General features: G+C 37.9%; 1 long non-coding RNA gene across 1 annotated transcript in view; it reads left to right on the top strand.

Moving 5' to 3' along the window:
- Window positions 1-255: 255 nt before the first annotated feature.
- The window catches only part of LOC123480614 (uncharacterized), a 178,149-nt gene continuing 151,111 nt past the window's right edge, over window positions 256-27,293 (top strand). Inside the window, exon 1 of the long non-coding RNA XR_006656698.3 lies at window positions 256-331. This is a non-coding gene — a long non-coding RNA (uncharacterized lncRNA). The remainder of the gene's footprint in view (window positions 332-27,293) is intronic.

Raw genomic sequence — 27,293 nt, forward strand, 5'->3', positions numbered from 1 at the left:
AATGTAAATACTCCTTAACTAGGGGTAAGGAGCTCAGTGCTGCTGCTGGGTAGAAACAAGGTGCTGGACTGAATAAAACAAGGTGGAGGGCTGGACTTGGCCTGCAGGCCTTGCGTTTGCCACCTGTGGTGTAGAGCATCATTTCTGTCCGCCCCCGGAGTGGTGCACAGGTGAGATTTGCTTTCTGCCCAGGTGCTTTCATCACGTGAGGCAGTTAAATAGAATCTCAGGTCCCAGCTGTTACACCGGCCCCCCACTTCACTGGACCTGTTCGACTGAACGTCCGAGCCGCCGGGAGGAAACTCAGGGCTGCCAGAAGCTTTGAGACCAGGTACACACTCACTGCCTAGCTGTGGCGTTGGCTGCCAACCCCACGACTCAGGGACTTTCTTTTCCCTGCTTCTGTCTAGTCCCAAACTTCTTCCTCTTCTCTACCAGTCGAGTCCTGGCTTGTCTTCCTTTGCCCCTCAATTCTCTCTTCATTTTCAGCTTAGTCTGTGTCCTGAGTCTGACCTGTGTAGACTTGGGGTGATCAGAGGGCTGGCAGAAAGTTCAGAATATTTATTTCCCTGCTGGTTTGTGCCTACAAAGCCAAACTCCTTTTAAAAGACTCTTTCCTGGAGCTACAAGTCTCACAGGCTTCTGGAGACTGCTCGCTCCCTTTATCCCTTAAAGCCTAGAGAAAGTAACTATTGCTAGTACAGGATTTTAACTATCTCTTTTTTTTTTTTATTTTTTTTTAATTTTTTTTAATTTATTTATTGTTATTTAATTACAGTTGTATGCCTTTTCCCCCCATCCCTTCACCCCACCCCAGGTGAACCCACTTCCCTCCCCCCTCTCCACCCTCCCCCTTGGATTTGTTCATGTGTCCTTTATAGTAGTTCCTGTAATCCCCTCTACCCACTGTCCCCGCCCCCACCCCCCACCCCCGCCCTTGCTATTGTTACATTGTTCTTAACTTCAATGTCTCTGGTTATATTTTGTTTGCTTTTTCCTTCTATTGCTTATGTTCCAGTTAAAGGTGAGATCATATGGTATTTGTCCCTCACTTCCTGGCTTATTTCACTTAGCATAATGCTCTCCAGTTTCATCCATGCTGTTGCAAAGGGTATAAGCTCCTTCTTTCTCTCTGCTGCGTAGAATTCCATTGTGTAAATATACCATAGTTTTTGGATCCACTCGTTTGCTGATGGGCACTTCGGTTGCTTCCAGTACTTGGCTATTGTAAATTGTGCTGCTATGAACATTGAGGTGCACAGATTCTTTTGGATTGGTGTTTCAGTGTTCTTAGGGTATAATCCCAGCAGCGGAATTACTGGGTCAAAGGGCAGTTCCATTTTTAGTTTTCTGAGGAAATTCCATACTGTTTTCCACAGTGGCCTCACCAGTCTGCATTCCCACCAACAGTGCACGAGGGTTCCCTTTTCTCCGCATCCTCTCCAACATTTGTTTGTGGATTTGTTTATGTTGGCCATTCTGACTGGTGTGAGATGATACCTCATTGTGGTTTTAATTTGCATCTCTCTGATGGCTAGTGATGCTGAGCATCTTTTCATATGTCTCTGGGCCTTCTGTATGTCTTCCTTGGAGAAGTGTCTGTTCAAGTCCTTTGCCCATTTTTTAATTGGGTTGTTTGTCTTCCTGGAGTGGAGTCGTGTGAGTTCTTTATATATTTTGGAGATCAGGCCCTTGTCTGAGGTATCATTGGCAAATATGTTTTCCCATATTGTTGGTTCTCTTTGTAATTTGGTGCTGTTTTCTTTAGCCATGCAGAAGCTTTTTATTTTGATGAGGTCCCATTTGTTTATTCTTTCCTTTATGTCCCTTGCTTTAGGGGATGTGTCTGTGAGGATGTTGCTGCGTGGAATGTCTGAGATTTTCCTGCCAATGTTTTCCTCAAGGACTTTTATGGTGTTACGGCTTATATTTAAGTCTTTTATCCATCTTGAGTTTATTTTCGTGTATGGCGTAAGTTGGTGATCGAGTTTCATTTTTTTGCACGTAGCTGTCCAGATCTCCCAACAAGGTCTCCGTTATGTTGTCCACGCCTTTGTTAATAGATTCCCTTTTAGAGTTTCTTCAGCCACTGCTCTGAGTGCGCTCTGCGTTTCGCCTGGACTGCGGTGCAAGCAAGCCGCCCCGATGCAGCTGGCGCAGCGCACACTGAAGTGCTTCTCAGCTGCAGCTCTTAAAGTAGCTGGAGCGCTGGTCCTTGGACTCTGATTTTTGAAGTCTCTTTCCCGTTAAAGACGAACTTTATTCCTAAAGTAAGCAAGGCACCAATTCTTCTGTAATCACCACAGTTGTGGACATACTAAAGATCCAGATGTTTCTCTGGCCCTTCGTTGAAGGAAAAAAATGGTGTTTTAGGATCGATAGATTTAAAAGCAGATTTTAAATCTAATTACACCTATAAAACCAGTATTGACAGTTGTGAAATTAGTAAACTCTTAAGTTCATGCTTAATCTATTCAGCATTAAATTCTTACTTATTTATAATTTTATTTCAAAATTATTTCCTGCTACGTGCTAGGCTACATTATTTTTGTGTCTTCTCTCACTAGATCATGATTTTGGGGGGTATGTTTATCATAGCACTTTGTCCTCCGTCTCTGTTCAGTGGACTGTTACCGAGTTGATTAAAAGGCAGGGTCATGTGTAAGGCAGTCGATACCGTGATTCAGGGTAACTGATTTGGCAGTGTACGATAATTTACTCAGCAAATATTTATTGAGTGTTTATTATGTGCCCAGGACATTTTAGGGACAAGGTTTTCATGCAGTAAAGTTTTATGGTGGACTAAAGCCAAAGTAGTTTTTATAGCAAAAATCAAAAAACAAAAGTGCAAAACATGTCTTTTTGAAGAGTGGCTAGCCATTGCCTTGTAATGCATAGCAAAGCACACTCTTATTATATACTGTTTCTATGGAAAAATGCATTCTAAGTATTAACCAACTTTTAAGTGGATGCTTGTCTTTCAATCTGTTTAAATTGAAAAGTGTTTCTGTGTGACCCCTTTTAACATTTGGAGGAGGATGCAGGGAAGCTTATAAATCCAGGTTAACAGTCGGAACTATAAAAAAGGTAATTGAATCCTTGCTTTAAATCATTTTTGGCACTTCTCTTTCCTTGCAAATGATAAGGAAAAACAAATGTTGACTTAGAAATTAATTAAATATAGACCATTACACCAAACAAGGTTTACCCATTACCCCAAATTTCAAGTCAGGGAGAAAGAATTACACTGAAGGGCACCTATCCGGGACTGAAACAACACTACAGCGGGTGGGTGTGTACTGACTTGTCTATTGGGGGAGCTGATTGGTCTCTGTAGGTGACACTAACTCCGCTATAAAGTGATGACATCATGCATTATTGTATCAAGTGGAGACCATCAGGTCCCAGAAATGCCGTCCATCTGTCTTGAAATATGTTCAGCGCATCACACGTAATACAAAATCTTCTTTTCAGCCTCCTCAATTTGGCGGCTGTCTCCATTTTTAAGTTTAGCTGGGGAAAGCGTTTCTGTCCTTGCAAGATGAGTCATTTATCAAATCCTAGTGTACAGCTTTTGTCATCAAATTTTAAATGGGATTCTTAACATGATAATAGTGCCTTTTTACTTAGTTGTTTTAATCGTTCCAGGTTTTGTCACCTTTATCGTTCTATTTTAAACTAGAGTCACGAGTAATAATTTGAGATTTTTATTTGCATCTAGTCTCTCCACTCATCTTCTCAAAGACTTAAGAAGACTGAGAGTGTCATTTCAGTTACTTTGTTCCTAGTGGAAGGATGACAGAGTGATCTAGTGGGTCTTTTCCAACTCTGAAAACTTCAGACTCCCAAAGGGAGCGGTGTAGTGCTCAGCCGTTAGCTCTGCCACGCTTCCAACATTTATCATTGTCGTTTAGAAGTCTCGCCTTCCATCCTGTGCGGGTGCGTGTGCTACTTCTTGAAAAACTGTCATTGCTGATTATTCTTATTTTTAGATCTAGAGTATGCTTGTTTCTATTTGTTTCACAGCCGACCAGCATATTGCGTGGTAATAGTTTTTCAGCCAGATTTATTCATGGGATCTGCCATTCCTCTATTCGTGTTAATGCTAGAAAATATCTTCTGTGCATAAAAATACTTGCACTGGAGGTAATGCCATACCTGTGAAATATGCTTTAAAACATAGATTTAAAAACAGTCCTCTTGGGGCATTATTTACAATGAATCAATATTTTTAGAGCTTCTGTGTTCAGGATGCCTTCAGCGATAAATTATTTTGTTAGTTGATTCTTAGGTTGTTTGTGTACATTTGTTCCTGATAGGCACCTATAAATCTCAGAAAATACGCTCGGTTGCCTAGCTAGTACATTGGATTTGCAAATATTTGGGTGACAAAGTGGAACTTCAATTTAGAAAAGAAACAATCAACAGAATAATTAATGTTCTACACACATCTCAGAATAATTAATTTTCTGTACACATCTCAGTTACTAAACCTCAAGCTTGCCTGAAAACTTCTGTGTAGTGGACCATGAGATGAACCTGCAAATACCTGCTTTAGTCCTTGCCCAGTGGGAAGTCCACTGCCTAGCCCCAGTGAGTGAAGTGGACTCAGGCCTGACCCATAATCCATGTTTCTTGACATGGATTTAGTTCAGTGACGGGCTTGGGACCCACTTCAAAGCCAAAGAGTGCAAAGTGTTCTGCCCAGAGGGCTCCGTTCAAGGGTGGGCCAGTTAGCACGGACCACCGCGCCTGTGCTCTGCAGGAATGGGAAGTAAAAGGATCGTCCCCACCAAGGACTGCTGTCACATGATGTGCATAAACAGGCTGCATTTTGAATGCACATCCTATAGCTGTGTGGTGTAAAATGAGCAACATCCTACCAGAAGTCCTGACTAAGCCCTGGCTTCTGCTGCTGCTGGCAGTCCTGTGACCACGAGTGACGTCACTTTGAGGACAAGGCTGATGTGAACATAGAGAATTACAGAACAAGGGAGCTGTATGTGTAGGCAAATACTTTTATAATAATGGCACAATGGTATTAAAGTTGATATGTATTAAATCAGTTACTACATAAAATACATGAAATTTTATTTAGTACAGAGAAAGAACTTGAAAAGAAGCTAATTTTAGATGAAGTTTTCACCATGAAGATTACCAGTCATTTAAAAATACCATTAAGCTACGAAAGTTATGAAAATAGTTAAGAATTTAGGATCTTCATGTTTTTTTCCTCACGAGAGGCTCCAATTTAGAGAGTACTACCATGAAGAAGGAGGCGGTCAGCATTGTTTATTTCTTCTCCTCTCCTCCTATTTTTTAGTTTGAAAAGATTCATAATATTCATGTTATTTTCTGTACAATAATGACCATTTTTGGTCTTAGTTCTACACATAAATAGATTTATCACTTGCCACCATTCCCTTTCCCATCCCTGACCTCTGTGAGTTATCTCGTGGTCAGCTGCGGGTCATTGTTAATTCTATTTTTATTAAGGAGGGCTCATGGGTGTTACGTTATATTCTCTAAGTTTGTCACTATAGAGACTATGTGCCTCCATTTTATAATTAAATGGCAACCTACCTATACTTTATATTTTATTTTTTAAGAGAGAGAGAGAGGGAGAGAGAGAGAGAGAGAGAGAGAGAGAAGAGAAGAGAAAAGAAGAGGGAATGTAGGGAGAAAGAGAAGGAGAGAAACAACAATCAGTTGCCTCTCACACATCTGGACCGGGGACCAAACCTACCACCTAGGGCATGTGCCCTGACCCATAATGGAGCCAGTGACCTTTGGCTTTGTGGGATGACACCCACCCAACTGAGCCACACTGGTCCAAAGCTAGATATACTTTTCTTGATAACACTTTCTTTCCCTTGGAATTTCATAAGCACTACTTCTGTTTTTACTGGCATTAAATATTATTGAGGAAGTCTGGGTCTAACTTCATTTTCCTTCCTTATAGGTGACTTTATTTTTAATTGAGTGGAAGAAGAATTATTTCTTTATTCTTGAATTTCTATAACTTAACTCTAATTTATTTCTATTTCAGGCGCTGTAAATCAGATTTTTCAAATAAAGCATATTTCAGTTTGCAGATTTAAGTCTTTCTGCACTTTCTGTCATTTTCCTGCATTACATATATGAATGCTTTTGTATTCTTTTGTTTGCTTAGAGTCTCTACTTAAGGAACACAAATTACCTGGATGCTGTTTTTTCCTTGCTCATCCGTCTTATCCATCATCATAGCTCTAGTTGCAATCTTGCTGTCTCTGTGTCTATGTTCTTTTGATTATCTCACACTTTTCATACAACATTAATTTTATTTGATTTTAGCCATGTCTGTTCTGATTCCTGCTATTTAGAATTTGCTTACTATATAAGAAATTGCATGTTTTGTTTCTCAATTTATTTTCTTAGCTCTGCCATGGTCCCTTGCTTTGTATTCTGCTGTTATATCATCCTGTCTTTGAGCTATCATTTTTTCCTCTTACTTTTAAAAACTTAATTGAATTTCTTTTATAGTGCAAAACATTGGTAGGAAATCAGCCAGTGCTCACTGAGTTGTGTTCTACTGAAATTATGTTTCTGTAGGATATATTTGTATATTATTTACATCACTTCTTTTCATCTTGCTCAGGATGATTTTAAGTAGCTCCATCCAGATGCTGTTGTTCTGAGAGAGTGCAAGCTAATTCTTTTTGATACTTGATATACTTCTGACACAAATTAGTTTATCTTTCAGCAAATTTGCATTCTCTCCCTGGCTTCATGAGAGGAGAATAATTACCTGCCTTACTGATTTTGTACTTCCCATGTGACATTGACTTGGACTTCATATTTCATGACCAGTGGAATGTGAGCAAAGATGTCAGCAACAGAAATTTGAATGTGCTGGCATTATGAGTTAGGCTCCCAAACTTCCACCTCCTGCCACGAGAGGAACATGTGCTGGGTGGTTGCTAGCCCCAGAATGAGGAGTCCTGTGGAGCAGAATTAAATCCAGTCGCAATCTTTGAACTAATCCAACACTCTTTCAGTGAAGTCTGGGAGGTCACAACTATTTCATAGACTCATGAGGAAGAAAACTAAATGTCTTTTATAGTCTCTGAGATCATGGGGTTGTTTGTTATTCGGCATTACTGCTACAAACATTGACTGATACATCTTATCATTTTATGTGGAAGTTATTTTTTTTCTCTCATATTGATTGTTTTCAGTGTACTTTTCTAAGATTTCAGATTATGAAGATGGAAAACGGGACAGTGTAGCAGAGGCTAATACAGACCTAGGTAGGAGAGAGCCCCTATATGTCGTCGTGAGGGAGACATCCCAGTCCTAAGGCTTTGACAACTGCTCTGTTTTAGTGCTGTACCATGGAAGATGTTAATTCTTGGTGGCTCTTCCTACTGACCTGTGTTTTCGAGATGGCTTTGCCTTGATAGTTAGGAGCTTTTGCTTCTCAGAGTTTTCTCTGACTTTTCACTGGGCTGTTTAATCACCGCCTTAGTCTGCTTATCTTCCAGTTGGAGGGTATCAATACAAATTCTTAGACCATTAGTGAGATGCACTTGCCTTATCCCTGGCTCTAAGGAAAGAGGAATTCTTTTATATATTATGTAGAAATGCCACCTGAAAGACTTAAACAAGAAAGGTTCAGATGTATTTTTGTGTGGGAAGTACATTTAAAAAATTATGTTCTAGTATATTACATATCACAATGTATTTTGCCTCAATTTAAATAATACTCCTTTTAGTTCTATAGAAAAATATCTAGGGGAAATCAGCTCTTTATAAATGTAAAAGGATTAAATATTAGCACTTAGGTGAACAGATGAAGACTTGCAAAAACCCATGTTTTTGGTTTTTTATTTCATACTGTAAATGTCATATGTTGACTAATAGGAAGTCCCCCGAAAGTTGATAAAATGAGGTCTTTCTTTAACATCTGTCACCAGTATATTTCAGTAGACCTAAGAATAAATATTTAAATTTTCTCGTGACACTTTATTTACGAGTCCATTAATTAATACTTCCTTATGCCAGCTAACTTTTGACATTATGTCAGAATATGTTGTTTCTGCTCAGTTTAAACCTGACCCAACCCACTGAGGTATGCTGGTACATGACCTAGGAGTTTTCAAATAACTCCATTAGGAATGAACTTCAGTATTTTATTTTATTTAGTGCTTCAGCAAATAGAGCAAGTGGATTAGCAGAACCATCTTTCATCTAAAACTGGTAAAGGGATCTGTATCAATATTTGCTAGAATTAGCATGTAGTGGATTAGGTTATTCATTATACAATGATAATATTTATTGTAGAGATTGGTCTTTGCAAAGTGGAGCTTTAATGGGAGGTAAGCTTTAACGGGAGGAAGGAGAACTGATTATGATGCATATTAATTGTACCAGTTCTCTTGTATTATCCCAAAGAATTCATACCTTAGAAAAGAGAAAAACTTATTCAGCAAAATGCAGGGAATGAAACCAAATGGAAGTGATCTGAGTAGCAAGTTATCCTGCTTATAATATGGAATGAAAGCAAGTTATCATGAATAGAGAAAACCATCTCTTCTTGTTGGTTGGCATAGGGTCATTCAGTATTTAAATCAGCTTTAATTACTGGCCAGCTGAATTGTTCATTAATGGGTTGTCTGCAGCCACAAAGAGAGCACATGCAACAGTGCTGTGATAATACTATAGCACGACATCACCCTCAGTCATGGGTATTGGTTGGAAGTGCACTTTAGGTTGATTTAACCAAGATCATTTATTGAGCCAATGGCAAGAAAGCTTTCAAGTTCTTAGCTTCTGAGATAGGTTTGCTCATTGGTTGGTTGGTTGTTGTTGCTTTTTGTTTTTGTTTTTGTTTTGGGGGGGTTTTGTTTTGGTGGCCTCTACTTTCTGAACTATGCTTTCTTAAAAGTAATTAATTAACCATTCATTTTTTTGTTATTTCTTAATTAGCAATGGTGAAGGTGATGTGCTTGAGTTATACTTGAGTTGCTTGCTAAGACTGGTAGAGACCAAATACTATAAGCAAATTCTCCAGTGTGTATTCTGAGTCATGTGAATTGGGTTCATATATATTCCTTTTAGGTCAAATGGAGAATATGGCATGAGTTATTCTAGTGTTAGAAAAAATTTATAATTTTTTAGGTATCTGTTACAAAGAATTAGAAGTATATGTTTTATTCCAAGACTTCCTAAACATAATATTTGATCCAAGTTTGCGGCATCACTCCAGAGTGAAAATAAACCTGTACTTAAAAGCTGACCTGTCTCTTCTTAGCAGACAGTCTGGAGGGGAGCTCACAGAGCGGGGCTGTCACGGCGCTGGGCTAACTGTGACATTTTGAAATGATTGTGGTTGTAGAACTTCCTGCAGGCAGTTGCTGCTTGCTTTGTTAAATTGCACGTATTTTTCAGTCAAACATTTTCCTGGCTGCATCAAAGGTGTTGAGTAACTGTGTTAACCTTGGTGTATTTGGGCAATAGGAGATCAAGTAAAAGTCAATAAATGTCTCCCACAGTCCTGATAAACTCCAAGGGCACAAAGGGAGGTGTTTATGAGCTGTGGGGGACAATTTGGTCAAGTATACGTTTCCCTTCAAATTGCTTATTGCCATTTGGGTGTTAGCAGAACATATTTCAAGTCACTTCTTTGACAGCACATATTGGTTGGCACTGCGAAAGCCTCTGTGTTTTTTATGAGACAGATGGCAATTACCCATTTTTGCGCACTGGTATCTTTTAGCTTTAAGTATCACATTCACTGGTGAGCTAGGCTTGGCTCTATTTTCTTTTTTCGTTTTGAGCTGTCCTACCTCATAATATCTGTTTAAAAAGGAACAATAAGGTGGTTGCCTATAGAATTATAACATTAACTGGTGTAAGAAGGAAAATATTTTTTAAATGAATTCAGATTTGTGATTGAAGTTGTTTTCTTTGAGCTGTTTCCAGTTTCCTTCTGCCTCAAATTTATTTTGGAAGGATATTCATGGCTATTACAGAAACAAGTACATCCTAATGAGGAAAACCCCTCCGTGTTATTCTCTGGGTTTTTCAGAAGTGAAAACAACAAACGTACCAGGACTTTACTTATACCCTGTCACTCTTCTAAAAAGGTTGTTGTCTTAACACAAATTATAAAGAAAATGAATATGTTAAAATCTCTAATATTTAAAATTTAAATATTGGTCAAAATATGTTGTTTTTGGAATAAAAGTTAAAAATCTATGAGCCTTTGAAGTAAATACTCAAGCTGGCACATTTTAAAATGAAGTAAAATGTAAAAGGTTAAATAATTCATGATTCACCTCTTTCTATCAATGTGTTCTAACACAAAGGAAAAAATGATTTTCTTAAAAGTTTGGCATACTTTGTGTGTGTGTGTGTGTGTGTGTGTGTATTTTGGCTATAGAGTGAGGGTACGTAAGAATTATTTAGGAAGAATAAAAGAAACTTTATTGAAATATACTTAATTTAAGGGAAAGCCATCTTTTTCATCTATTAGTGATTCTGGAAGATATTTAAATTGCTTTTTCCGGATTTCTGATAGCTACAGATGACAGTATAATCTGACACTCTTTCTTTTAATGTAGTATGTTTGTAATAATAAAGTTTAATGGCTATGTGATGGAATAGCCACTCCCGTAGAAAGGGTAACAAAGGTTTTACAGTCCAGATTCTTGGCTGGGTTATATCTGGCTGGCCTAGATTGCCAACACACTCTGCTGTGGAATTCATACCCTCGAACAGTGCCCTGATCAATTTCCTAAGAAGCTTCTTAAGTCCCCCCCTTGAATGTATCTCAGGGCTGTCCCAGCTCTGTGTTTTCTATCACCTCTGCCTGTGTTCTTGTCCCAACCACTTCCTAATCTGTTCTGTTGGCTTTTGATTGTTGCAATGTTGTATGGTTTCACTAAGGCCACAGATAACTTCCTATTGGCTCAACAAATGGCTTCTTCCTCCATCCTAGCCTCTTATGTCTTTGCCCCTGTGAGGCCGCCGACAATTTCTTCTTTCCCTTCCCTCCTCCTTTGACCCTGGTGACCCTGGTGTCCCCTGCTAGGACTGCCCTTCTTCAGACTACTCCTGGGCCTTCTCATTCACTGCCATGATTTCAACTCTCACTATCAGCTGTTGACTCCAGAATTTTTATCTTTGTTGCTGACATCTCTTGAATTTCAGATCTTTAGTTCCAATACTAGTTGATGGGCACGGGCTTTTGTGTGTCTCTCAAACTCTACTTCTGCTCATGCCTAATTTGCCATTTCAGTACCCTTCCTCTTTGCTTCAATTACTCATTATCCCCCTCCTGCAACATTTTTACCTCCCTTTTCTCCCATAACAGTACTACCAACAATTAATCAGCCATCAGGCCTAGCAGAAATGGTTTTCAAACGTATCTCAAATGTGCCTCTTCCTTTCTTTTCATTTTTGTGATCGCCATTCCCTCTTGCTTGTTATAACTGCTGGATAATTGGCCTCTCTGCTGTCGATAGTATCTCCCACTCTAATTTAAATTCTACAGTAACTCTGAGTTTTTAATCTTCCTAAAACATCCAGTTCAGTCGTGCCTCTTTCCTGATCCAAAACTCTCTTCACCCCTTCCTTCCAAGGGAAAGCACATGCTCTTTCTTCCTGGTATTTGAGCCCCTGCACAATCTGGCTTTACATATGTAGCTGTGTCTATTTCCTAAATATCCTTTTCCAAACTCCGTGCCTCATCTCCAACTTTTTACAAACATTATGTATTAAACATTTCATCCACAATATTTCTTTTAAGTAGTTTGTTGGGAAGTCACACTCACTGGGATAGAAACATGAAATAACTTTATTTCCACATCCCCCTCCCCCCCCGTCATGCTCTCTATTTTTCTCAAATAAAACATCCTCTAGGGTGTCACCTCTTTTTGTGACATTGGCCGGCTTCTGACACATGAGGTAATTTCAGTTTTCTGACAGTCTTATTTCAAGACTAAATCCTGATTCAAAGTCTTCCATCTTCCCAGGCTAGGGTAGGCCTGGGCTCTAGTGACTTGCAGGAGCGGGTGAGGATTGGTTGGTGGTCTGCTCTTTATACACCCCTCTCTGTCTGCACTAGCTCCTCTGATGGGGATTAAAAGAGCAAGAGGGAAAGGGCAGACTCCTACTTGCTTAGAAGTTATAGGCCTCTCTTTGTTTGGCTCATTTTCTAGGGAATGCTGGTGGCAGCTGGTGGCTTCAGCCTGCCACATCAGTAAGAGTCTTAGAAGAGCTCTTCATGCTCCCATAATTCCTTTGAAGGTCTGGCCAAATTTTGTGCTTGACTTCCAGTTGCTGGCATCATCATGACACATTCTTCTGACAGGTGAGATTTTTTCTTCCACTACTTTAGTGATCTCAATACAACCTGCCCACCAGGGTCACTTCTCAGGCTTGTGGGAATCTGTGGGAGTTAGGGTTTCAAGGGAGAATGGCCTGGCCCATTTATTGCTTGGCAGTCTTTGCCTGTATCATCTCTCTCCATTTATTCCTCCCCCTGCTTGAGTAGTAGAGGGAGATTGGCTTGTATCCCAGATGTTTCCCTGCTGGCTGATAAGGAAACAAAAAGCATGTCTTTGTATTTTATGTGGCCGGAGAAGAGAGGTGAGGTCAGCTGCACCCCCAGCATTCATGAGTTAGAGTCCTTTCTCTAGGCCTTTGGTAGCCTCTTTTCACGGGGACTACTTCCCTGAAAGGGGACCTCTTTTCCCTAACCCTCTTCTGTCCATTATGGTAGCCATTAGCTACATGTGGTTGTTGAGCACTTGAAATCTGACTGGCCTTAGTTAATATGTATTATAAGTGTAAAACACATCAGATTTCAAAGACAGGATAAAATAATATAAACTTTCTGATTTTCAAAATAATTATTACATGTTAAAATTTTTGGATATATTGCTTTAGATACTATGTTGTTAAAATTAATTTCACCTATTTCTTTTTATCTTTATTAATATGACAATAAGAAAATTTTAAATTACATACGTGACTCACACAATAGTTCTATGGGATGATGTTGATATAGGGGATAGGAAATATGTCAATTAAACCCTACACAGGATTTCATTCTACTTTTCAAAATCCATTAAAATGTTCCCTCTATTTATACTGTTTAGCTATAAAAACATGGGTCAGTGTTGATCTGATCTGAATATTGGACTTGCTGTTCATTCTACCTGGTTGTACGTATTATGTGAAAGTCAAGATATTTTTGAATCTGCAAACTTAATGAGCATTGAAGTGGACAGGAAAATGTACACCATACTGAAAATCAATCAATGTTAAGGGTAGAAATCAACATATTATTAAGAAGTTTTATGGTAAATGTTGATAAGATAGTGTGGTATAAGTTATTTTCATCATACTTGTTAGTACTACCAAGATATTGTAATTATTTTTTATAAACTAATTTAAAAATACATTCTATCTATTATTAAGTCTGACTTTAGGTTGAACACTACTAACTGAACTAAAAAAAATATTGCTTAAATCTACTTATGTGAACAAGGTGATAGGTTATATTATGAAATGAAACACACATTTCCTTTTTAAATTAAAATGAAAACATTCTAAATATTTATGAATATAAGTCATCATTAACTATAGAATTATACGAATTTACTTCTTTCGAAAGCCACACAGAATTGCTGTAAGAACAGCAGACTATCAAGGTAACCTCTACTCCCTCATTATAGTCATTATGAAATATTTAAACACTTACTCAAAATGAGGTTGTCCTTTTCCTTCTGCCTAGATGTCATATCTTCTCAGTGAAAGAAATGTCTAAAAATATTCTCCCCCTGATCTAATTGAATGTCTGTGAGAGTGTGCTGTAATTCACGTTCCGATTGCTCTGGGATTCCTCATCACACCCATTTTTGTCTCCATGCTGTCATAATTCTCGTTTTCCCTGATCAGACTCACAGCTCTTAGGGTATAGCAGAGCGGTAAGGGAGGAGAACGGTGGCTCTTAGAAAAAATTGATGTGAGGGTTTCTTTTTATTTCTCTCTTTCAGATTTTATTTACTATTTATTCTATTACAGTTGTCCCATGTTTTCCCCTCTGCCCCCTCCACCCGCCTACCCTCTCTCCCACAGCCAATCCCCTCTCCATTGTCTGCATTCATGTGTCATTCATACTGCATGAGGGTTTCTGAGAAGGCAATTTAACTGTAAACAATAAACATAAAGATAACTAAGGATGACAAATAGCAACCCAAACAAGGAATGTGCAGGTGCACTTCCAAATCCAAAATGGAAAAGTGAAATTTTAATATTAGTGAACTAATCTGTACTACCTAGTGGACTCTAGCAGAAATCTCTTCTGTTTTGAAATTTCAACTAGATTTTTTTGGGTAGGAAGTATGAAGAGAAAGGAGATTTTTGTTCTGTGTTTTTGCCCAGGATTTATGCTAGAATGGGAGAGCCTTTGAAGAATAAAGCACATGACTGAGGCAGCCCTTTCATTTCTTTTCAGCTGCTATTCTGTGCTGCTAACTGCTGACCACAACACACTGCTTAACATTAACTCATTTCTTTTTAAAATGCATAGTTCTAAGAAAGCTAAAATCACTTTAAAATGTGCATAATTAAAAGAAAGCACGTAGATTTTATTCAAAATAGTGCATAATATATCACATTTATACACACATATACACACATATGTGAACATTCTTTAAAAGGAAAATCCTATTATTATGATCAATTCTGAAAAATAATCCAAAATTGTACATACACCATGGTGTGATAGGGTAAGGGACATTGAGCATTTGTTTCAAGTTGGATAAATGGGGGAAATATTGTGCTCCAGAGTTTAACAGACTGAAATACAAATAAAACCAGGTGAAATCACCTGGCCTCTTAGCCTGCCACAGGGTTGGTCGTCAACCTTCAAAAAGACCAAGGGCTCGCAAAAACCTGGGCTTTTTGGGCATTTGAGGTTTGAGACTTCTATGATTATTACACACTGTCTTCAGCTTACTATTATTTATCAATTTTTTTTCTCTTTATGACCTTGGGCTTTCTATGACATTGGGCAAATACCTTAAAAATTGGTACTCCCTCTTGAGACTCATTAAATAGTGAAAAAAATATAATTTCTGATATAATTTAGCCTTCTCTCAAAAAAAATCTTTAAAACAGGGTAAAATACTCATTTGAGAAAAACAGTGTTTGATATTTTTAAAGATCAATGATTTATTACATTTTATATTTTCTTCTATCCTTTGCTTCAGCAATTTTGTATCTCAGGTCGGTGATCCCTGAAAAGGTTGGAGGGGAGGCAGTTAGAGATTGGATATCAGAATCATCTTTGTTGGAACAGGTGTGACATTCGTCCTTCATAGTTAAAAAGTAGACAAACCTGGCTTCTCCCTGTTACAGCCCAAAGGAAGGGTCCAGGTGCCCTGCTGCCAGCAGCCGAGGGTACAGAATCTGTATTTTAAAATGCTCCCCAGGTAAAACTAGGTAGCCAGTTGAAACCAGTCCTCAATCCACACTGGGGAATAAGTCCTATAGGTACTTTGTAGCCTTATTTTTAAAAGTGGCCTATTAGAAATTTACATGCCTAAGAATTTGCTTTCTGTCTTGGCATTTATGGAGTTTATTTTAATACATTATGTTTTCTTAGCTGGTGACTTCAGAAGCTGATGCTCACATTTTATTTTTTATATATTCAGAGATAATCTCCTCCCACCTGGACTGCTTTGAAATTAACCAGGTTAATTTGGGTACTTGAAACTTTTTATAAACCAGTAATAACGTTTGTTTTTAAAGAGATATTATTTCCAACTTGTAAATATTAAAATCCTTTTCCTCTCCTCTGACCTCCCTGCTACTCCCTAGATAATTACAACAATCTCCTAAGAAACTCCCCCTCTTTGATATTACATTATTTATTGTAGTTGATACTCTGAATGCCTTCCCAGGGGATGAGAGGGAAAGGGGGCTGATTTCTTTGCTGCATAAAGATTAAACCTTTAGAGCATGGCACTCATAAACCTTAATGACATGAGTTCAATTTACCTTATTAGCCTCATGTCTCAACATTCAAATCTCCCAACTCAACAGGCTTAATTAGTTGTCCCTACTTGTATTCATACTGCTCCTGCCAGCTAGCATTCTCCTCCTAGTTTCTTTTTGCTCAGATTTATAAGAACCAACTGAAATGCTGTCTTCTGTGAAACTTTTTTTCTGATTCTATCACAAAGAACTTTCTCCTCACTCCCATATAGTATTCTGAAAATACATAGATTTTTAAGTAATCACATTATGTCCTGGTTATTAGTTTCTATGTATTATGTGTCCTGCAGCTAAGCATCCCCTGCAGTTGAATGGCATCTTGGGTCTTAGGTAAGATAAAAATAAAAGACAAGAATATTACAGACTTCCTGATGTTCACCATGCCACGTGATTGTACAACACCATGGTCTAAGTCTAGTTTGAAGAAGTTGATTTTACAAAACTTTATTTGTCCAGTTTTATAAAAGTCTCCATTCTTCTTCCAGCTTCACACTCCCTCCTCATTGTAACTGGTCCAGTTATTTGCAAGGGAGACTTAGGTAAATTTGTTTCTGTTTGTATTTTCCTAGATGTTAGCATCTTCCTTGCCCTTCCCGTACTTTCATGCAAATTGACATATGATGATTTGAAGACACTGAAATACCTATTTTGCATATGGTTCAGGGGAAGTTATCTCTAGTTTCACATCAGAAGGGACTAAACTCTATGGAAGAGCAAAATGAAGACTCAAGTGGAGATATTCTAAAGCACTATCAACAGAGGAAAAGGTCTGAAAAAGAAAGCAATTTATTATGCAAACACAAAGTCCTTTCTGGTAGAGATAAGGTTCAAAAGGTTTTCCTTCCATCTGAGTTTTCTGCAATTCTGTTTAAATTCTATCACATTAAAGAGTTAATATTAGGTTTCTCATTTTTGAACATCCTTAGGAGAGAGACTATGGACTATTTATCATTAAATATTTTCAAAGGTGTAATTTCTAAAAGGTAGCAGTTAGGGTTTTCATGAATACTTTTTTATTGAGTCAATGTAATCCTAAAAAGCAGTTTTAATCTTATCTCTATATTTCCAAATAGTTGATTTACTACATAATACTTGTGTATGCTTCATTCTTCAAATTACATCAGAAACCACTGAAGCAGATTAGAAGGCTGCAGCCTTTTAAAAATGATTTAGGTCTTTTGCTTGCAATAGTAGTGAAATGGGTTATTTGGACCAACACTTCCAATAAAAATAAAAATTTTGCAAATATTTGTAAGATATCTTAAAATCATTGGACTTGTCAGAAGATAATGAAAAAATCAATAAAATAAAATTAGCAACTTGGCAAGTATGACTAAACATGCAAGAGCAGGGAAAGAAAACAATGTTAAGGACACAAAAGGAGAAATAAAAATAGACATAGAACAGATTTAAAATATTTGAATATACTGTATCAACTGATACCAATACATTTGAAAACCTAGGAAACCATGAAAAATTTATTTACTAAATGAATTTCAATTAAAGTAGGAATAAAGTGAAGATCTTTGACAAAATTGCTATTATGCAACAATGTAGCAGAGATTGTAGCCAATGAAATAACACAAGGAATAGTAACAATAACTCTTTTGGAACATATCAAGTTATAATAAATGCATTTATAATAAAAACTTGGGTTAGTACTTTAATATATAAACCTGTTTCAATGGGAGTGTGAAGTTTATCTTTAGATCTTATTATCAGTTTTTACATTTTAACTAAGTTCTTTGGCACACATTTAATATAGATCATTTATAGTCTCAAAGGATACACAGAAAACATGTAAGAGTTTCATAATATTCACAGAAAGTTAACTTTTTTTTGTAGTAGCAAGGGAGAAAACAAACTAATAGTAATTAGGGTGTCAGGTTGTGATTGCATTTGCCTTCAAATAAAACATTAAGTCCCAGTAAATAATTAAAACAAGTAGTCTTTCTCCAAATGCAGTATTTAGAAAGCTATGATTAAAAGTTTCTAGGAGCCATTATTAGATTATTTTTTATTGCAGTGAAAAATGTAACAAGGTCTACCGTCTTCAATTTTTAGGTGTACAGTACCGTCTTATAGACTGTGCCCCTTGTTGTACACAGCAAGTCTCCAGAACCTTTTCATTTTGTGTGACTAAAGTGGTACCAACTGAATATAAATCCATTTCCCCTTCTCTTCAGCCCCTGGGGGCCACATTCAATTCTTGCTTCTAAGTGTTAGTACGTTAGATACCTCAGGTAAGCGGAATCATGTGTTATCTCTAACTTCTGCAGCTGGCTGTGACACGTAGCAAAACGTCCTCATGGTTCCTCCATCCTGTCACCTATTAACAGGATTTCCTTATTTTTTAAGGCTGACAGGTAGAATTTTGTGTGCATAAACTACATTTTTTGTTCATTCATCCTTGGACACTTAGTTTGTCCCTACGTCTTGGCTGTTGTGCATAGTGCCGCAATGAGCATGGGAGTACAGATATTGTATCTCTTCAAGGTGCTGATTTCAGTTATTTTGGGTAAATCCCTAGAATCGAGATTGCTAGGTCTCGTGGTAATTCTATTTTTAGTTTTTTGAAGAATGTCCAGACTGCCTTCCAGAGTGGCTACCCAATTTCTTCACATCCTCACCAACTCTTGTTATTTTGTTTCACTTTCAAATATGACTGTCCTAAAAGGTGTCATGTAACTTTCACCATGGTTTTGATTTGTGCTTACCTACTGAGTAAGCTGTTGAGCATCTTTTCATTTACCTATTGGCCACTTGGCCATTTTGAATGTATCCTTTGGAGAAATGTCTTTCAAGTCCTTTGCCAATTTTTAAGTCAGTTTTGTTTGTTTCTGTTTTTGTTTTCTGCTAATGAGCTGTACAGATTCCTTACACATGTTTATCAGGTCTTATCAGATATATGGTTTGCAAATATTTTTTCCCACTTTTTACTTTCCGTTCATCCTATCGATTGTTTCATTTTCTGTGCAGAAGCTTTTAGTTTGATATCATCCCAGGTTGTCTATTTTTGCCCTGTGACCTGTGCTTTGGTGTCATATCCAAGGAATCATCGCCAAGGCCAATGTTCAGCTTTCCCCTTTGTTTTTTTATAAGAATTTTCCAATTTCAGATATTATATTTATGTCTTGAATAATTTTGAGTCAGGTTTTACCTATCAGGGGAGATACGGCCCCATGTTCACATTTTTTTCACACAGATAGCCAGTTCTCCAGCACCCTTTGTTGAGGACACTGTTCTTTTCCCATTGGGTAGCACTGGCACCATTGTCAAAGCTCATTTGACCCTATATGTGTGGGATTTTTTCTGGGCGCTCTACTCTGCTTCATTGATCTGTGTGTCCATCTTGATGCCAGGGAGGAAGGCCAGAGCTTCCTTTTACACAACTTGCTTTTCAAGCCACTTTAATTCACAATAACCAATATGCCACTGAGGCATATTTTGGGGCAGCCTTCTTTGAGCCCCAACAGTTCCAGCAGAAGTAGCTTACAGTTCTAGCCTTTCCCACACTTCCCAGAGCTATCCATACCCCTCCACTTCTGAAGCTGCCACCGCGATCAGGCTGCCTTCATCTCAGAAAACGGAGTCCCTGCTCTTCAAGTCCTTCCACAAAACACCTGAATAGTGGCTGCCACCAGCCACACTCACGCCTCAGGGATACACTTCTAAGTTCTAGGAGTCCTTCAGTGCTTGGGAGGTGCGCACAGAACCATGCTAATGCCTCCTCCTCAAAGGGTGAGTCCAGCTCCCCAGGCCACTTCTCCAAGTTTCTCCAAGGCTCTGAGTTCACACCATCTTCACCTCTTCCCTTTGTCTCTCAGCAGGAAGGACAGTAGTGGATTCCTGCAAATATTATGTACGTCTCACCTTCATACTTTTTGTGCTTAGTCCGGAACTGATTATTACAATCCGGTACTGAAAAATGCACGTTCGGTGTCCTACTACACAGGTCTGTTTAATTTTCCTTTCAATTCTGTCATTTTTAATACTGACGCACTGTAATTTTACACATATACACTTAGAATAACTGTTTATATTTTCTATGCTTCCACTTTCAATCTTTCTGTATCTTTACATATGAGGGGTTGAAACATTTTTTATTATTTTTCTTATTTCAATTAGTGTTGAGGAAGGAAAGGGGTAAACATAGGTATCAGATTTCTACCTTGAAATCAAGTCCCAACTTAATTTGTTTTAATACAGCTTTTTTTTCCCATATAACTTATGTAATAATTTTATAGTTCTTGGAAGAAAATTTAATTGCATTGCAGATCAATTTTATTTTGTAATTTATTTTTTGTAGCTTTGCAGTTTATTCTTAGATAAGACACTGTAGTTACAGATAAATAAACATTTTAATGATTGATTCTTCTAACCAAAAATTTGAAATAACAGTATTTTTTTTATTTCAGAAATAGATTTTGTTTTTATTTCAGGAATGAAGAGAAAACAAGCAATCTAAAACTTAGAAATTGGGTTATTCTCACAAAAAATTCTTATATGAGGTTTATTGGTCAATAATTCCATCCTTTCAGAAAGGTGAATGTTTAAAAATATTTTTTAATAATAAGAATTTAAGCATACACACACATACATATATATATATATATATATATATATATATATATATATATAAAAGATCTGTCCAGAAGGTATCCAGTCATATGAAATAGAGAAACATTTATTGAAGAAGGTACAAGAAACATTGTACATAGGATAGTGATGCCTCAGTCCCCTTCAAAGTAGGCATCCTGGGACCTCACACAATTCTCTTAATTGCCATCAGCTGTCCCCTCATATTTTCCTGAATCTCATCAAGGGCCTGAAATCTCTACCCTTTCAAAGGTGATTTTAGTTTTGGGAAAAGCCAGAAGTCACAAGGTGCCAAATCTTGGCTGTAATGGGGCTGATTCACTTGGGTGATTTGATATTTTGCCAAAAACTCTGCATGAGACGTGATGCATGAGCGGAAGTGTTGTTGTGATGAAGCTGCCAAACACCGGTTACCCATGGTTGTGGCCTTCTGAATCATCTCAATAGCTCCTGCAGAGGAATGTTCAAGCTTCATACAAAATGTGGTGCAGATTTGTTGCTCTGCTCACTCAGTCATTTTGAATGGTACAGCCACACAGTACACATGCTCACTCAACAGCGTCTACCACCGCCACTGACTAGTACAGTGAAGTGGTCATTGTTCACACATGCACATTCCAGTCCACTCTCCTTGGCTGCCAGGTTACATCAATGTCATGCAAACCATCCTTGTTATATTACCAATGGGTGGACTTTTTCTGGATAGACCTCATAAACATAGCATTTAATACATTTTCTTATTTCAGTGATTGTACATTTCCTTTGTAAACCTAAATTACACATTAAACATTGGCAATGATGTTCTACTTTAAAAATAATAATTCTCTTTTTCTAAAGCTTGAATCTAGGTGTTTCAGTTAGATAATTGTATTTTAGTTTCTACCTCTGGGCGTGGGCAAGGGTTTAATACTTTTTCTTTCTAATTTTACGTGAAAAAGAGTATAGCTCCATGAAAAGTGATAACAAAAATAATAGTTCAGTGCTGATTGGGAGCAAGCATTTTCTTTATTAAAAATCAATGGCAATAGAGAGAGATTCTATTTTTCACCTGGGGAAAATCACCTTCAAGAAGGGAGCTCACGTGGCTGGGCCAGCAGCAACACATATTTCCACCCACCACCGTCCAGGCTGAGGAGCTGTGCCCACTACGGGGAGCGGCTAGTCAAATTAATTCTGTGGGCCAGTGACAAGATGACTGAGTTCAGCCTGTGTGCTCCAGGCCCTTCCCCTCCCCCTCCGATTCCACATTGCCCGGTCCCTTCAGCATCTTCACCCGCATACTTAATACCAGGTGTGTGATACCTTGTTCCTTTTGGTCTTCTTGTTGAAGCTGCAGTGTGAATATTTGGCTTGTTCTATGACTGATGAGTGCAGCAGGAAAGAGATGTAATTGCTTTGACTCTACGGCAGTAAATGGATAGTCCCCTTGGAAACTCAACTCGCTTCATTTAGACACAAACATGCCAGGCAGATGCAGATGATCAACTCACAGCATATGATACGAGCGAATCTCTCTCTCTTTTATGTTCTGTTTTTAATGTAATAGCAAACTAACATCTGTTGTTCTGAGCTTCACAAATCTGTTCTTTTCAATGTAAAGGTTTGCTGAGCATTGATATTTTACTAAGAATAGAATGAATGTGGCAATTAGACTACAGCATATTTTTATGTCAAATTCAAATGTTCTTGGAAAGGTCATTGTTGTGTTGGGACCTACTGAGCTGTATTACCGTGATAGATATAGTTACAAAAAAGCATTTAACTGATAATGTTCTGAGGAGTGGGTAAAGAAACGAAGAAGAGAAAAGAGGTTTTTAAAGGATAATCCCAGCGTGTCAATAACACATCATACACTCTTTACTGAGACTGCTCTTCAGAGAGCACTTTTGTGCCGGAGAAGGCATGCTGCTCAGCCCTTACCGACGCATATCTGCTGTGGTGTTGTAGTGTTTGCTGTGTCTGAGAGCCATTTCCAGCTATCAAAAAATGGGGACATCTGTAATAGCATCAGCAGTGAAAATAAAGTTTACAAAAGACAGACCCACGAATGAAAAGTAATGGTATTAGAATCTTGGAACCCTAGAATCATAGGGTTGGATGCTTCCTAAGTGTGGGAGAGAAATATTGGAATGGGAAAATAACAGGAAAAATGAAGAGTTTAAAACACTTCTGCTTTAACATGACTAATGTTTTTATTTTTAAAATATATATCTTTATTATTTTTTTTCTATCACCATTTAGTCACCTTACACCCCCTCCCCCAGGCACATGGTCGTCCATGTTAGTTTTTAGTTAGTTTATATGTTAAGACAGTGGAGTACATAAGTTCACATAAGCTACACTGGTTAGTTTATTTTTCTGATGGAGGAATCTTGGTTGCAATGCATGTCTTTGTGTTTTGCTGGTGTTCGTATTATTAGTAGCAAAAGGGACACGGTGAGGCAGTGTGACTGAGGGACGCACAGCACCGCATTTAGAGAGTGACACTCAGCAGGCATCTTCTGCCTCGTGCATGTGCTCTATTTAAAAAATCAAAGTAACAGGCAAAACCAAATACCTCTGGATATAAAATAAGGTAGCAATAACAATGCTATCATTCTTGGCTCCCATACTTTATTTTAATGGAAAACTCCCACATTTTCAAGTCCAATTAAGGCAGAACATTATTTTTAAAGACACAAAAAATCATGCATTTTGTTTTTATTTGTGAGAGAAAACTATTTCTCAACAGGGATTTGAACAAACGGGATCGCTTGTTAGTTGTAATGCCTGGGGCTGTGGCTTTGGGTGCCATGGGTCCGTGCCTTTTCAATCCTACAATCCAATAACTTTTTGCTCAAAATTTGCTTTTATGGAATAGCTTACATGTACAGTACACATATGTGTGCATATGCACACACTCTGGAGAACTGGAAATGATATCCTTCATGAAGAATTTGGGGAATTTAAACATACAAAAGTTGAAAGGTAGACAATTTCGTTTTGTATTTAATCAATAAAAATGAAGCACCTGTTATGCCACAGCATAAAATAATAATAGTAACAGAAGTCAGGAACGTGGCAGTGTGTAATGCCGAGGTTTCCAGAGTTATCAAGCATTCCTGTTGAGAATGATTGGACCTATCAAGACAGAAAAGAGCAGCTGGGGACATTTGAAGTGGCAATTTAGATTTTGTGCAACCCTAGCTGGAGACGTGAGCAGCAGCATGAAGTAGTAAAAATATGTTTAAATCAAGCCAGGGTGCTCAGGAAGCTTATCAGAAAGACATGCTAGTATAGAATGGGTACCTTAATACTGTTAAAGATACAAATATTTGCTTGAGATAGTTGTAATTTCAATTATTCGTTATTCCAAGCACTAGCAATAAGACTTGATATTTAGATTACTAAATAGATTCACATTAATTTTGAAATACTTTATCAGTGATGATTACATTGATTTATGTTTTAAAGATGACCCATAATAGAAAATAGAAACTAACATTGTATCAATTAATGTTTCAATTCAAATGACAAGTACTCCACTGAGCAGAAGATCATCGGGGGTAAGTAATGCATGAGGGAGAGTTAGGGGAAGCAAGGGAGTCTGGGAGCCTGGTTTTAAAGGTATTTTGCCTACAGAGAGGAGAGAGGCAGAGAAAAATGCCCATTGTGGTGATTCAGTTTGAAGACAATATCGAGTTTCTTAGCAATTATCTCTGTGCATTCTTTAAAAAATGCAAAACCAAATTTAGCAAAATAGCAGGAAGAATAACTTTCCATCAGGGTACCCAAACTGTCCTCTTTTGTCTCTGTATTCAAATGTTTGGTATGTTGAGAATCCAAGGTGCTGTCTGAAACTTATATGATCATTTACTAAGTATTCCCATGGCTACTTTGAAACGTACAGTTATTTTTTCTTCAATGTGAGCTAAATATCGTATATAAATGATCAGCTCTAATCTGCTTTTCTAAATGACAAACACAAACTTAGGTAATTGAGAACTTTCTCAAAACATCAAATCGTGTACAATTAATATCTGATTTGCCAAAACGTCAGCAATGGTGTATGCAATAACAGGGCTTTATACCCCTGATTTCAAAGTGGAGTGAATCTGTAATTACCCTGAACGGACCATACCTTGGAATTATTTCTTCCATCAATTGCCTTATTGGCATTATTGTGGAGTAATTGCGTAAAGGTATTGTCATTTTATGAGCTCTTCAGTAGAAGAGAGAGATAACTTAACGTGGCTTTTTGATGTTTCAGGTTTCTGTTCTCTTCTATTGTTGTCTGCTTTGAAATCTGATAGCAGACTAGCCTGTGTGTATCATTCTATAGTGCAGAGGATTTTAATCTGCTTTCCATCACGACAGAGAAAGTACTTGACTGATGAATTTGTAAACGGGGGTTGAGGGCAATTCTCCAGGGCAGAACCTGTGTCGTCAAATCCTTTTCTTCCCCATTAAAGGAAACAAATTGAATGCAAGCAAGGGAGGGTGATGTATAAGAACAACCTTGAGCCATGATAATACAATGTTTTCCAGTAAATTTTCTCACACATTTTGGCACTTTTGGTATTATGAGGAACAGATTATTTAGAGTGTATCATTGAGTTGTGACTGGATAAGAAGTACTGATAGAATTGTCCATGTTTTTTTTTTCCCTTTGACAACCTGATGTCACTTTTGATTCTTGGCTGCTGTGGATTGCCAGTGGGATATCTTCTAATTTAAAATGATGGTCAGACACACATTTGAAATGGCCTGGTCAGCCAGAATACGCTGTCAGAGCACTTCTCCCGGAGGGCTCCTTTTTATTGTCCACTAAGGTAACATTCAATTCACTGTGGCTTTTCTCTTCTGGAGACTGCCCGAGATCCGAGATATCTCCAAAAGTGGACAGGCATCTCAAATATCGACCACTCACAGAGAGAATTTAAATAGTGCTAAATTTATAGAGCAACTGCAATAGAGCTGAGTAAATTCCGAGAGTTCCTGACCGTGGGAGAGTCACAGTGTATTGTAGGTAGGCATAATGAAGGTGCGACACACAGGATGTGTTGGAGGAGGTCACGGAGGGGACACATATGCTGGCTGACCCACCAGCTGAAGCCCGGCAATCAGAGGCACCTCACCCCCACCCCTCCTTGGAATATGCATTCTGGCCACCATTCCTACACACTAGGAGCTGTTTCAAGGAGATGACCTTGAGAGAATAAGTGTTGTTGAGACCATCTGAACTGCAAATGTGACTGAGCTCCTTTAAGGCATCTCTATGACCTTTAAAGATTCTGGTGGGTGGGCGCAAAGATCTACTCATCATGCGGCCGCCCACGACAAGCCTCCTATACAACTCCCGTGCTTATTAAACCTGCCGTCCTCCCGTCTCACGTGGCCTCTTTCTTCAGCTTGTCCTTGCCCTCTGGGTCCAGACCCCGCTGCCAGGTTTCACCCAGGGACTCTCGAGGTGGTCAGCCGATGGTGAGCTGCAGGGTGGCAGATAATTGTATTTTTAAAAATTTTATTTTAATTAATTTTTTGTTACCTATATATTTTATGTATTTTTAATTTAATTTAATTTTATTTATTGTTGCTCAAGTACAGTTGTCTCCATTTTCTCCCACCACTCTCCCCCACCCCACCCACCCCCACTTTCCAACCTCAATCCTAATTTTATATTTAATAATTATTTTTGTCTTATGTATAATTTTCTACAAAATTTGTCTAAAATTCTAAAAATTAATGAGCAAATACTAGTTTTCTTCATAAAAATAACACCCTGTTCTTCCAGTTTATCATCAGAAAGAACAACTCTCTGTTGTTTTCTCAGAGAGGACAGAGACGTTGAGATTGGCCACCGCTAGTTACTGCCTCTTTCTCTGTTCCTGAGCAGCGTTAGAGCTGGTGGTGAAGAAAGTGCAGGTGACCATACGAGAGTGAAGGGGTCACTCTTCCTTTATTTACATTTACATTGATGAAGATGATGATGATGACAACGATGGTGAAAGAATTTGCTTCTATTTATAGCTTAATGTGGCCCAACTTCCCTGCCCTACATATGTGACTTCATTCTATCCTTATAACAATCCAACAGGTTGGGCATTGCCAATACAAATGAGGAAACTTAAGAGATTTTACTTAATTTCCCCAGGATCACAGAGGTAGATCTGAACTAAGATTTGAACTTCAGTACTGCAATTTAAGACTAAAAATTCTAATGATAAATCTCTAATACACAGAGTGGGCAAAGGTAGGTTTACAGTTGTCAGTACATGAAACACAGTTTATTCTTGTATTACAGTTTATTTATTATTGGATTATTTTCCATATGAACAGCTGTAAACCTACTTTTGCCCCACCTTGTATATTTAGAAGCACAAGAAAGACTAGATGTATTTTTAAAAGGGAAAAAAATCCATGTTAACATTGATGTAGACCTACATTTTCCAAAATTTATAGCAGAAAATATTAACAGGTATTTTGACAAATATCTCAATAAAAAGGAATTTTATGTCTCAGTAAAGTTGGGAAACATTAGCTTAAATATAATTATACAAGTTTATGTGTTGCTTGATTTTTTTTTAGAACATTTGCTATGTGTATCTCTAAGAGGAGAATATCTTATGTAGTATTTCCTGGACTTTTGTGCATATAACTTTTTC

The sequence above is a fragment of the Desmodus rotundus genome, chromosome 9 (genome assembly GCF_022682495.2).
Source record: "Desmodus rotundus isolate HL8 chromosome 9, HLdesRot8A.1, whole genome shotgun sequence".
Lineage (NCBI taxonomy): Eukaryota > Metazoa > Chordata > Mammalia > Chiroptera > Phyllostomidae > Desmodus > Desmodus rotundus.